Raw genomic sequence first — 14,098 nt, forward strand, 5'->3', positions numbered from 1 at the left:
GATCCTCCTTTGAAAACAGTGTTTTTTTTTTTTTTTAATTCAGCCAGACTCAGGGAAGAACAGTGCAGAATAATATATTTTTATGTTTTAAAAAGATTCCTGGTAAATTTATTGAAACAGATTATTGGTTAAGTGTACAGCTACCTTACACAATCTCTGCCACCTATCAGAAAGCCACATATCCCTCCACTTCAGGTTAGTTTAAGGGAGAAACAAAGATTCAACGATATGAAGTTCAGTGACTTTGGGCAAAGCAGCTTTGTGATTTTATGGGCACATGACACTTGTCTCCAAGTATATTTACTTGTCTTAAAGTATATTTACTAGGCTCATTATTAAAACTGGGCTCTTTATGACCCTGAATATATGGAAGAAATTACTGTCCTGTATCCTGTCACTGAAATAAATAATACATATATATTATTATTTCTCTAGGTTTATCACAGGAAAACATAGGAAGCATTTAGATGCATGTAGTTTAGAGAATGCTTATTTTTAAAAAAAAAAAAATAACATATCTAATTATTTAAGATAAAGTTCAATAAATCTAAGTTGATACACCATACAGCATTCTGTTTTACAAATCAGCACTAAAAGCCCCTCTGGCATTTCTCGTTTGCTTGTATTATTTATCTTTTCAAATACGGTGGCAGCTGTATTTTATGTACTTGTGTGTGCGCTTTGTTCACTTGAGAAGCTCCATTCTTTGGAACTCCACATTCAGATGTGTATCTCTTGGCCTTTCGCTTCTTAGTCACTCAGTCATGTCCAAGTCTTTGTGACCCACTGGACTGTAGCCTGCCAAGCTCCTCAGTCCATGGGATTCTCCAGGCAGCAGTACTGAGTGGGTTGCCATGCCCTCCTCCAGGGGATCTTCCAGACCCAGGAACTGAACCCACATCTCCTGTGTCTGCTGTATTGCAGGCAGATTCTTTACCTGCTGAGTCTTTGGGGAAGCCCAATGTATTCTTGGGACTTGAATCTCTGTGCAGGCACCTCACAGATAATATTTGAAAAATCCTGAATAATAAAACGTGATATGCGGTATATGTAAGAGATATAAACTTTTCAGTCATGGAACAATTTTTATCCAAAATGTAACTTTTATTTATTTTTTTTTTTTTAATTTTTTTATTAGTTGGAGGCTAATTACTTCACAACATTTCAGTGGGTTTTGTCATACATTGATATGAATCAGCCATAGATTTACACTTATTCCCCATCCCGATCCCCCCTCCCACCTCCCTCTTCACCCGACTCCTCTGGGTCTTCCCAGTGCACCAGGCCCGAGCACTTGTCTCATGCATCCCACCTGGGCTGGTGATCTGTTTCACCATAGATAGTATACATGCTGTTCTTTTGAAACATCCCACCCTCACATTCTCCCACAGAGTTCAAAAGTCTGTTCTGTATTTCTGTGTCTCTTTTTCTGTTTTGCATATAGGGTTATCATTACCATCTTTCTAAATTCCATATATATGTGTTAGTATGCTGTAATGTTCTTTATCTTTCTGGCTTACTTCACTCTGTATAATGGGCTCCAGTTTCATCCATCTCATTAGGACTGATTCAAATGAATTCTTTTTGACAGCTGAGTAATATTCCATGGTGTATATGTACCACAGCTTCAAAATGTAACTTTTAAATGAGGACCTCAAACCTACTGTCTTTGGAGTTGGCTGATTATAGTCTCAGTGATATGTGCCCAAGAGGGAGCTGGAGACCGTCACATCACTTGGCCTCTCTGTGCCTCTGTTTCCTCGGTGCCTATCTCAGGTCTCTGTTGTGACATGAGCATTACATATCATAATTTTTCTTAATTTCCTTGATACACATGATATCAATTCAGTTCAGTCGCTCAGTCGTGTCCAACCCTTTGCAACCCCATGGGCTGCAGCACGCTAGGCTTCCCTGTCCATCACCAACTCCCGGAGCTTACTCAAACTCATGTCCATCAAGTCAGTGATGCCATCCAACCACCTCATCCTTTGTCGTCCCCTTCTCCTGCTTCAATCTTTCCCAGCATTAAAGTCTTTTCCAATGAGTCAGCGATTCGCATCAGGTGGCCAAAGTATTGGGAGTTTCAGCTTCAGCATCAGTCCTTCCAATGAATAATCAGGACTGATTTCTGTTAGGATTGACTGGTTGGATCTCCTTGCAGTTCAAGGGGCTCTCAAGAGTCTCATCCAACACCACAGTTCAAAAGCATCAATTCTTCAGTGTTCAGCTTTCTTTATAGTCCAATTATTACATCCGTGCATGACTACTGGAAAAACCATAGCTTTGACTAGTGCAACAAGAGACCGACCCAGACTTGCCTGTGAGTGTCCAGGAGTCTCCAGAGGAGGTGTGGGTCGGCAGTGGCCTGCTGCATGGTCGGGGGCACTGAGAGCAGCAATGTGGGCACGGGACCTTTTGAAGGAGGTCACCATTATCTTCATTATCTCCACTATAGTTTGGCCTCAGGTCAAACAAAGGGAGGGAACACAGTTCTGCCCATCAACAGAAAATTGAGTTAAAGATTTACTAAGCATGGCCCCGCCCATCAGAACAAGACCCAGTATCCCCCTTGGTCAATCTCCCCCATCAGCCTTGTCTAACTCTGAAACTAGGAGCCATGCCATGTAGGGCCACCCAAGATAGATGGGTCATGGTGGAGCATTCTGACAAAATGTGGTCCACTGGAGAAGGGAATGGCAAACCACTTCAGTATTCTTGCATTGAGAACCCTGTGAACAGTATGAACAGACAAAAAGATAGGATATTGAAAGGTGAACTCCCCAGGTTGGTAGGTGCCCAATATGCTACTGGAAATCCGTGGAGAAATAACTCCAAAAAGAATGGAGAGATGGCACAAAAGCAAAAAGACCACCAGTTGTGAATGTGACTGGTGATGGAGCTAAAGTCCGATGCTGTAAAGAGCAATATTGCATAGGAACCTGGAATGTCAGGTCCATGATTCAAAGCAAATTGGAAGTGGTCAAACAGGAAATGGCAAGACTGAACATTTTAGGAATCAGCGAACCAAAATGAACTGGAATGGTTGAATTTAACTCAGATGACCATTATATCTACTATATATATATATCTACCCGCCCTGGGCGGGGGCTCCCATCAGCCGCGCCGTGTTCCGGGTGCGCTGCAGCTCGGGCAGGCCCGCCAGGGGCGCCAAGGCAGCGGGGTTGGGAAGGTGTTTGAGACCAACCCCTTCTACGACCGCTACTGCAAAAAGATCCAGCACTTGTGCAGGTCTGACCCCGCTGCTTTTGAGTCGTGACTAGAGAAGCGCAGTGAGTTTAGCAAGCAGCCAGTGGGGCATCAAGCAAGGGGACTTTTATCACATGTGTGGAGCAGAAGACACTGGGGAAACTGCCTGTGAGCCGAGGATTCAGTAAGGACAAGACTCTCAGCTCAATCTTCAACACTGAGATGGTGAAAGACAAAACTGGCAAAGAAATAAAACAGATTTGGCAGCAGTATTTTGCCGCAAAAGATAACAGTCTACGCAGTTATTCCTAAAGAAAAGTTTGATTTGGAACCGGGCTTAGTCCTGTCCAACATTTCTGTGTGGTCAACCAAGAAGGGAAGGTTATGAGTTTTTAGTCCGGCAATGGACAGGTACTGAACTCCACTTCACTGCCCTGATAAATATTCAGATCCCAGGGGAAGCTGCGGCCAGTTAGCTGATTTTATATCACTACCCTGAACTTAAGGAAGAAAATGGTATAGTGCTAATGACAGCAGAAATGGATTCCACATTTCTGAGTGATGCTGAGGCACAGTGCACGGCCAACCAAGTTCAGCTCTTCTATGCCACTGATCGAAAACTGTGGGTTAGTGGATATCTCTAACTTCAGACCCAGTGAGTTCAAATGTCTGTCACCACAGAGTTGGAGCAAAGCAGACTTGGAGCCTAACTGAAATGTTCTCAGAACCAGGATAAGACAGGGCTGTCAGGTTGGCTTATAGAGTTTTCTACTCAGCCCTGGATGGTCCTGAGCCTACCCACCCCTTGAACTCTCCGAGGCTCAGGGGCTATAATAAGCCATCTCTAAGGAGTCGCCCTCTGTGCTTATTACAAGGGATAGCATGGAGGTGAGCCCTGTCACTTGACATTCAGGAACAAAGATACCCAAACATTCTGATAACTATCTCCCAGCATACTTGAAGTGTCCCTTTCAAGCGTTTGAGATCACATCCAGGGACAATCAAGGATCCACAAGATGGCCGACTTGATCTTATGCACTGTAGGAGTATATTTGTTCTCGGACCATTTTGACTGCACAGCTCCCAATAATTAGTTCCTCACCTTTATAAACTGTGACAGGATAGTAAGCTTGAAGACCTGCTGTGGTTAGATGTGGTCTTTGCATACTTTTCTCACTTGGTTGGCCAAAGGCATAACCCAGGTATCCTGTTAGACTCTATAACAACCACATATTGCCGTCAGGATTAAGATTCTATCTAGATGCTCCAAGAATTGCTGTTAGTGTAGCTGGTTTGGAGTAGCAGTAGACTTCAGGTATATTAAACGCACAGGTACAGTGCCTGCTGCCTGCATATTTTTAAGCCATAGTTTCTGACACCTGATTTTTTGCCTCTTGGAAGCTGTGTGTTTGGAGTGGCTGAATTGTTGCAGTATTAAAAAAATCAACTATTTTATAAAGAGAGGATCAATCCAGATTTGCTTTTTGTTTTTTAAACAACTCTAAACCATGCCAGTATTATATTAATAGAAAAGGTAGGCAGAAGCAAATGTACCCTATTGTGTGTGGGGAAAATGTAGCAATAAAATAAAGTCTGGTTTATAAAAAAAAAGTATGGATGAATCCTCACAATACATTTAATGTCAGTGATCACAATAGTAAATGTCATAAAGAAAGGAAAATATCAAAAGACAGCAGAAGTGAGAAGCAATTCAGAAAAGTAGTGTAGATAAAAAAAATGATTAAATTATGTTATGAAAGCTCATTATTTCATTTCCATCCCAGGGAGTCACCATCATCTATCTTTGTTTTTCTTTCCATGCAATTCAAAGTCAACTTTAGCTGCAGTTGACATTGGTAAAGGTTACAGCTGTGGCATCAACTTAATTGGACAAGGATGATTTGTTAATTTTTTTTCCACTTTGGTAGAAATGCCAAAGTCATTTTAGGGCAACAGGCAACAGTGGCCCTATTCAGGAGCTTAAAGGCATCCAAGTGAAAACTGCATTCTGCTTGGTGCCTAGAGGTTTAAAGCAAGGTGGATTTGTTTTCCCTGTTTTTTTTTTCCTTCCAAAAATCTGTTGCAAAGTAATTTCTAAGAACTCTCAAAGAAGTGCACCTGGAATTACCACAGACCAAAGGGTCTCAATCTGCATTTTTTTAATCACTGGGAGCTTTGCTCACACCTGATGCCAATATTTTCAATTCTATTGTACTCCAGTAGACACGCAGGGTAGTTTTGGAGATTATTCAAAGCTCCCAGATTATTCATGTTTACAGCCAAGGTTGGGAGGTATTAAAATCTTTACTGTAGGAATAGGAAAAGACTCTCCCAGGTAGCTCACTTGTAAAGAATCCACCTGCCAATGCAGGAGAAACGGGTTCGATCCCCAGAGGAGGAAATGGCAACCTACTCCAGTATTCTTGCCTAGAAAATCTCATGGACAGAGGAGCTTGGCAGGCTACAGTCCTTGGGGTCACAAAGAGTCAGGCACGATTTAAAGACTAAACAACACAATGCAGCGGTAAGCTTGTCCTTTCCCCCCACTTTCCTGCTTCTGGAAGAGATTTCCCAACTAGCCCAAAGGTTTTCAGTTTTAGACAGACCTGTTTTTCTACCAGCTCTCTGTCCTTAGCTAACCATTTAGTTATCTGTAATACCAACCAGCTGTTCATGTTCTTTCCATGCATAAATATGTATGCATAAACATACAGAAATATGTTTTATATCTTTGTATGCCCAGGGTTATTGTGAGAATAAAAATGAAAACATGAATCTAAAATATTTGCATAAAATATAACATTACATCTAAGGAATTTTGTTTGGGTTTCATTTTTGGTCTTAGGAGATCATAATTGCTTTTCTAATTACTTCCCAGTAGATGTGGCATATTTGTGGCAAGGAAATTAAGTTTAAGTTTAAATTATATATTGTTTTACATGTTACTGTATGAATATATATATTACATAAGCACATAAATATTTTAAGCTAACTATAAATTATGATTTATGTTTAATATCAGTTCAGTTCAGTCGCTCAGTCGTGTCTGACTCTTTGCAAACCCATGAACCACAGCATGCCAGGCCTCCCTCATCATCACCAACTCCCAGAGTCCACCCAAACCCATGTCCATTGAGTCAGTGATGCTATCCAGCCATCTCATCCTCCGTCGTCCCCTTCTCCTGCCCTCAATCTTTCCCAGCATCAGCGTCTTTTCCAGTGAGTCAGCTGTTCGCATCAGGTGGCCAAAGAATTGTTTAATGTGGTAAAGATAAAAATAGAAACAACAAAGGCCCTTTAATGCTTTCTTTTTATTACTGGTGTGCATATCTGTACCCTGAAATGATCTGAAACCAAATTCTCATTTATTCTTCATCCTTGGTATATATATGCTGTAATAAAATATTACATAGAGAAATTGATTATTTGGATATCTCTATGAATTTATTTTAAAGACATGTTAGCTCCATGAGGATATAATTCATTTAATCCTTCTGAAATTAAAAAAGGAACGAGACATTTTTGATAGAAATGTTAATATACATAAGTCTAGAAAAGCATACTGATATTCAGAGAAAATGCTACTAAATATCTTTTATGTAAAGAATGACCACCAGTTTGCATTTTTCTTTCTTTTCTTTTATAATTGAGACTTTATTGGTTGTACACATTTCTTAATGTATGAACTGAAGTTTTAAAAGGCATGTAGTTATAATTTCTTTTCAACAGTTATTCCAGTGACTTTCCAGCCTGACATTTGGAAGCAAATTTTTCTTAAGAGTATATCAAGTACCAATATCTTCAAATTTTGATAAACTATTACATCATAAGTCTCACTAGTTAACAGTTAACTAATTAACTAGTTTAATATCATATACACTACTGGTTCAAATTTTCAATCTTTCACAACACAATAACAAAGTTACTGGGGAAATTAGACTACTGCCACCAAAGATGTTATAGAGAACATGTCATTCTGACAAGAGGAGCCACGATCAAAGAGTGATTTCTGTAGGAAACCACTATGCTAAAAAAAGATGAGAACAGAAGTAATGTAAATGTTCAAGGCATAGTCAATGCACAACTGTAACTACAAATTGTCATTTAGTATGCTAAGTTATAGGATATAAAAGCTACTGCCCTACCTATGAATATTTAACACTCAAGACTATCAAAACCTCCCATATTTAACATGTTGCTCTTTTCTGGTTGTACCAAAACAAAAAAACCATCACCAATGGCAACCAGCAAATGAGTCAACCTCTTAAAAATGAAGCATTTACACTAAGGAAAAAAAAAAAAATGTGATGAGGTGAGAGTGCCTCCTCCTTAAGAATGTTTCTAGAGCTACTAAAATAAAAAAGGCTGTATTTACAAAATAATTGATGAAAATGTTCACTTGGATTGTACTTAGAAGGGAGACGGGAACTAGTGACTAGATGTGGTAAGTACATGTGGACTTGGTCGCTTTAGTTGTGTCCAAATCTTGGTGACTATATGGACTGTAGCCTGCCAGACTCCTCTTATCCATGGGATTCTCCAGGCAAGAATACTGTAGTGCTTTGCCGTGCCCTCCTCCATGGGATCTTCCAGACCCAGGAATCAAACCCAGGTCTCCTGCATCTCCGGAATTACAGGTGTATTCTTTACCCAGTGAACTCCCTGGGAAGCCCCACACGATATTAATCAGACTTGGCCTCTTTCTACCTACTTCATCAGAGACTGGACTCTCCTTTTTAGTTTCTCTGTTTTCCACAGCTCAATCTTCTTTATTATCATGGTTATTCACTTGAGGCTCTTTATCCTTTTCTTTGCATCTTTTTTTGGTTTGTTTTTTAGTGAAGATTCATCCTCTCTGGACGCCTTTTTGACTTTATTTACACTTTTGTGGTAGAAGGTTAAATGACACCATCATCACTCTCCTCTTGTGATGCTTGATCACAACTCCCCCTGACAGATCAGACCTTCCTCTTGGGCATCCTGGTGATGACGGCTCCTGCCGTGTGCCCCGGGCCTGGACACCCCTGAACCTTCATGACCTGGGCGGCAGGGCCACTGCCCCTCCTCAAACTGCCTCAGCGGCTGTGTTATTACACAGCAGAGGTGGTGGGAGAACCACTGGATGACTTGTTCCATTTTCTTGTCCTGTATTTTCATTAAAATTTCTTGGATGCTCATCAGATAGTATTGACTTTCATGGTATCTTCAAAGATACAGTTATTTTAAAGATGTGTTGCTTCTCATCACCAGTTGGCTGTTCATAAGTAAGACAGCCCTTAACCTCCTGTCCATTGATTATCAATACAAGAGATTTTTTCTTTAAAACTAGAAATTCTCATCGAACCTTTCTTTTGTCTCTTTAGATGCAGTAAAATCTTAATCCTAAAAACAAAAACCAAAAAAAACCACAGAGATTTCCTTATAGCGCTTGCAAAAGCAAAGGACATCTATATGGAATTTAATCAATTTGGTTGTTGTTTGCTCTTTTGTGGCTCCATTGTATCCAACTCTTTGCAACCACATGGACTGTAGCCCACCAGGCTCCTCTGTCCATGGAATTTTCCAGGCAAGAATACTGGAGTGGGTTGCCATTTGTTTCTCCCAAGGATCTTCCTGACTCAGGGATCAAATTCAGTGCATTGGCAGGCAGATTCTTTACCACTGAGCCACCAGAGAAGCCCTTAATCAGCTTCCTGTGATCATTTTATTGACAGTATATTCTCTCTGGTGTAATTCATTCGTTTGAATATCTTGCAGTAACTGGGAACCTACTGAAAGTTTTTTAACAAGGGGAACCTGATGAGATTATAGTTTTAAGAAGATAATTCCAGTAAGTAACATAGAAAGATTAGGAGGATATGATAATAGAAACAAAATTATTGGGAGGATAATATTCTTGATAAGAGCAATAAGAGAGCAGCAGCAGGAGAGGAACAGGGAATGAATTTGACAAATGCCAAGGACATAAAATTTTAAGGAAAATGTAAAGAAGTGAAGGTGGGAAGACTAGATGATTATGCTAAGGAAATTAACTGAGAAGAAGAGAGGGGACAAATCTTTGGGGGACTTAGTAGGATGGCAGGAGATTATGTACATTTTTAGTAAGATAAAGAGTGAATAATGCAAAAAAGATAATGAAGACAAAGTTTGAGATATGTAATAAGGATTTAAAATTCAGAGGCAGCATTAAGGAAAATGAATATGATCACAAGGTGAAGAGTTGGGCGTGGAGAGGAGTAGAGACATACCAGCTTCTGAGAAGGGAGATAAGTTGGAAAAGATGAAGGTGTGGATGAATTTTTATGTAGGTGGACAGGAGTTCAAAAAGAATAATACACCCCATGGCCTACAGTTTTCCAATGAAAAGTTGATCCTTAGTAGGCCTTATACTACTTCCCAATGGTCCTTTTCAGGCATTAGCAAGTTCCATTAGGTGGCTGCCCTGAATTTGCAGGCTTCTCTCTTTAACATTACTGTCCCGGAAACCTGTGTTGGCATCTGTGACTAAACATCAGATACCCAGTGCCAACAATCATGTGTGTGAGAGCACAGAATTTGGAATTCAACAGACCAATTGTAAATCCTGGATTTAGCCAGTTATTTGTAAAATGCTGGAAACTGAACCAAAGACTGTGGTTATTCTTTTTGTGAAATAGAACTAGCAATATAGAACAATGAGCCTAATTAATTAAAAGGCTAAATTTATAGCATAAAACCTGGCATGTAGTGTATCTAGTGTTTAAGAGCATAGATATTAAAGCCAAATTGTCTGGATGTGAATTTCTGCTCTGCCACTCCTCAGCTGTGTAACATGCAACTTTTAAACCAATTCGCTCCTAGTGATATGGGAATAATAGTACCATTTTCTTCAAAAGGTTGTTGTAAGGATAAGCTATATATTATTATTTTCAAGCTTATTTGGCCTAATAAGATATTATTTTCCATCCTTCTCTACCGAAGTGTCCATCACACAGTTCTACGTGGAGTTTGACAATGAGAAAATAATTTCAATGTTAATTTCAATGTTCATCAAAAGAATCCCCACAAAAGAATTTACAAAAGCAATAGGAAACATAACATCTTGATATTCGCTGAAAGTTACTATACGTTTTTGTGCCAGCACTGGGAAAAGACAAGAAAATTATTTATCATTTTGATCCATTGTGAATTAAATTTAAATGTTTCAAAGAAAATTAGAAGCAGCATCCTTGCTTTTCATCACTATATAAAATGCATTGATAGTCAGGATTTTAAGAAAGCATACACAGTGTTTTTGAGTTCCCTAGAGTGCTGGTATTAGACTTTCCTTTGGCATATGTGGCCGTCTTTGATCTCTTTGTGAAAGTAAGAATATTTCTGAAGTGTCTGCAGCTACGTAACTAGGAAGTTATTCACATCAATTATACTCCAAGAGCAAACTTTTCGCTTTAGAAGGCTATTGCATGGATTCCAACTATGGTTCCAGTTGTTCAATAGTAATAATAATACAATTTTAACTTGCATAGTTCTTTATGGCTATTCCAAGGTGTTATATTCGATCATCACAATAAATAGAGCACATCTTACTATAACCATTTTACTTAAAAAGGAACTTCAACTAAAATCCAGTTTTCTTATGCCAAGTCTAGTGCAACAAACTGCCCGCTCAAAAATGTGTGTTACTTAGAATCTTAAAGATATGCTAACAAAAACAATAGATGTTTAAATATGCAGTGTTTCTTATGTTATCATAACACAAAATGTATAGAGCACTCTGGATGACTGACTTGCTGCTGACGGCTTTACACAAGTTTTCTCAGTTAAAATCAAGAAAAACATTAAGTGGTACTGACAGTATTCTGATGTTGTAAGAGAGGAAGACAAATCTCAAAGCTGGGTCATAGACAACTGAGATTTTTTTGGTTTATTTTTAGTTAATTGAGGCAGAATTCGCCAATAACATTATATGAGTTTCAGGTTTGCTCCTGCTCATGCTCAGTCACGTCCAGCTCTTTTCAGCCCCGTGGACTGTAGCCCACCAGTCTCCTCTGCCCGAGAATACTGGACTGGGTTACCATTTCTTACTCCAGGGGATCTTCCTGACCTAGGGATGCATTGGCAGGCAGATTCTTTACCACTGGAGCTACCTGGGAAGCCCTGTGTGTAGTGTACACACTACAAAATGATCAACACAGTAAGTCTAGTTACCATTTGTTACCATGCAGTTAACGTCCAGTCTTCAAACCCCACGGTCTTCCACTGGCAACCACCAATCTGCTTTCTGTATCTGCAAGTGTGTTAGGTTTCATTTTTTAAGAAGATTTGCGGACTTCAAATATGAGAGAGATCATATGGTAATTGGTATTTGTCTTTGTCTGACTTAATTTCACTTAGTGTATTGTCCTCAAGGTCCATCCATGTTGTTTTCAATGGCAAGATTTTATTATTTTGTGTTCAAATAAAATTGCACTGTATTATTGTTGTTCAGTTGCTAAGTCACCTCCGACTCTTTGCAACTCCGTGGACTGCACCAAGCCAGGCTTCCCTGTCCTTCACTATTTCCCAGAGTTTGCTCAAATTCATGTCCATTGAGTCGATAATGATATCCAACCATCTCATCCTCTTCCGCCCCTTTTCCTTTTGCCTTCAATCTTTCCCAGCATCAGGGTCTTTTCCAAGGAGTCAGCTCTTCACATCAGGTGGCCAAAATATTGGGGCTTTAGCATCAGTCCTTCCAATGAATATTCAGGGTTGATATTCTTTAGGATTGACTGGTTTGGTCTTGCAGTCCAGGGGACTCTCAGGAGTCTTCTCCAGCACCACAATTTGAAAGCATTACTTCTTCAGCACTCAGTCAAAGTTAAGTAGTTACCACATCTCGGTTATTGTAAATTAATAATGCTGTGACGAATTTAGGGGTGTGTATATCTATATATCTCTACAAGTTAAGTGTTTTTAAACTTTTTTTTGGAATAAGAGCCTCTCTAATACTTGTGAGGTGCTATCTTATTGTGGTTTTGATTTGCATTTCCCTTATAGTTATGATGAACAGCTTCTCATTTGCCTGTTGACCATCTGTATGTCATCTTTGGAGAAACATCTGTTTAGAATCTCTGAACATTTTTTATTCAGTTTATTGGGTTTTCTTGCTGTTGACTTGTTTGAGTTCTTTATATAAAAGTTCATTCAAGTTTTTCTGTAACAGCTTTCAGGAAAAACCCAAACAAACTTTCTGGCCAACCCAGTGATTTTGGATACTGACCCATTATAGGATATATGATAATGGATGTACAGCACACACAAGTAGTCAGTTAGTGTTAGCTTCTTACGGTAGGCAAGAGATTATCAACTGAGCTGATATTTCCATTATATAAAAAAATTAAAATCATTGATGCTTTTGGAAATTTACCGATAATGCCACTTAATGTCACATCATGGCTGATGGTTTAATTCAGAACAGCAGACTCCTAGAGGGTGGGGGGCTGGGGCATATCTTCATTATTAGAGTTCCTCTAATGCTCATCACAAAATATTGTGCACATGCGTGCTCAGTTGTGTCCGACTCTTCGTGACCCCATGGACTATAGCCCACCAGGCTCCTCTGTCCATGGGATTTTCCAGGCAAGAATACTGGAGTAGGTTGCCATTTCCCCTGCCAGAGGATCTTCCCAAACCACGGATCAAATCTGCGTCTACTGTGTCTCCTACCTGGTAGGCGGACTCTTTACCACTTGAGCCATCGGGGAAGCCATGCTTATCACAATATACTGTGACTAACAGCAAATGTTAGATGGATGAACAAACAAATGAATAAATTAATAAATGAGGAATTTGGCAAGGAGAACGATCCCACATTAGCCAGATCACAATGTGTCCATGAGCAATCATAGCTGTCTCTAAGGCTGTTCATGTCCATAAAATAATTCTATCATGGAGAGTAAACATATTCATTTTCATGACAGCAGTGGCTATAAATTTTCATATTAGACATATGTGTTTTTCATATTTCATCATGAGTACATTGTGAATTTCAGTATCCATGACAGGAACAGCTTTACCTTAGTACTTTCTCCTACTTATGTTAATTATCCCGTTTAACACTACTTCCGTAGTGTCAATGGAAAAGTAAGCAGGAGGTTCTGGCCATTTAGTTTCCAATAGTTTGTAAAATATTCTAATTTTATTTTAAACCAGAACATAAAAGTCATGGATGCCTATGACTGTCCTTTTCATGGATGATGATACAACAGCTGTATTTAAGTTATCTGACACATACCAACAAAGTTTGTTTTTTTTTTTTACAAAACAGTTTTTTTTTTAATAAAAAATCTTATTGTCCAGACCTTGATTAAAATACAGAATATGGCTAGTGAATTCATTGAATCCCTGTGAGCCTTTAATTTTGCCACTGTCATTCTCTAAGGCTAAATTTACTACCAGGCTGTAATCTGTTCCAGAATCATTCCTGAGGCAGTTAAAACATGTATTGGAGAACCCTCCATATCATAACCGGTGGCACCTTAGTATCGAAGGATGTAGATAACAGGGATGTTTGCTGGTTGCTTTTAAAAAGACACAGGCACAGAATTTCCTACTCTCTTTCTACAAAAGTAACCGTTTCTAAAACTGGAATTCATCTTACTTTCATAGATTAGGGATTCAGTTTCCCATTAATACTAGAATCAGAATTCTTCCATGAATGCCAACCTGCTTTGCTGAGCACTTAAGAAATCCCAAGTGATGTTTCCCAGGTCTTTCAATGGACAAAAAACAATATCCTCCTACTCCCTACATCTCCTTGAATCTGTGACTGAATAAGATAGTGTAATGATAATGGTGCTTTCACTACCTGCTGCCAGTAATGCTGTTTCACCTGACTGATATAAATCCATCCCTGCCAACCTCCGGAGAA

The 14,098-nt window shown here is 39.3% G+C and overlaps 1 protein-coding gene and 1 pseudogene across 3 annotated transcripts in view; both read left to right on the plus strand.

Moving 5' to 3' along the window:
* Positions 1-14,098, plus strand: part of LUZP2 (leucine zipper protein 2) — a 476,756-nt gene that overhangs the window by 432,374 nt on the left and 30,284 nt on the right. The gene's annotated exons all lie outside the window — the stretch shown is intronic.
* On the plus strand, positions 663-8,078 carry LOC122677194 (annotated as a pseudogene).

The sequence above is a fragment of the Cervus elaphus genome, chromosome 2 (genome assembly GCF_910594005.1).
Source record: "Cervus elaphus chromosome 2, mCerEla1.1, whole genome shotgun sequence".
NCBI lineage: Eukaryota > Metazoa > Chordata > Mammalia > Artiodactyla > Cervidae > Cervus > Cervus elaphus.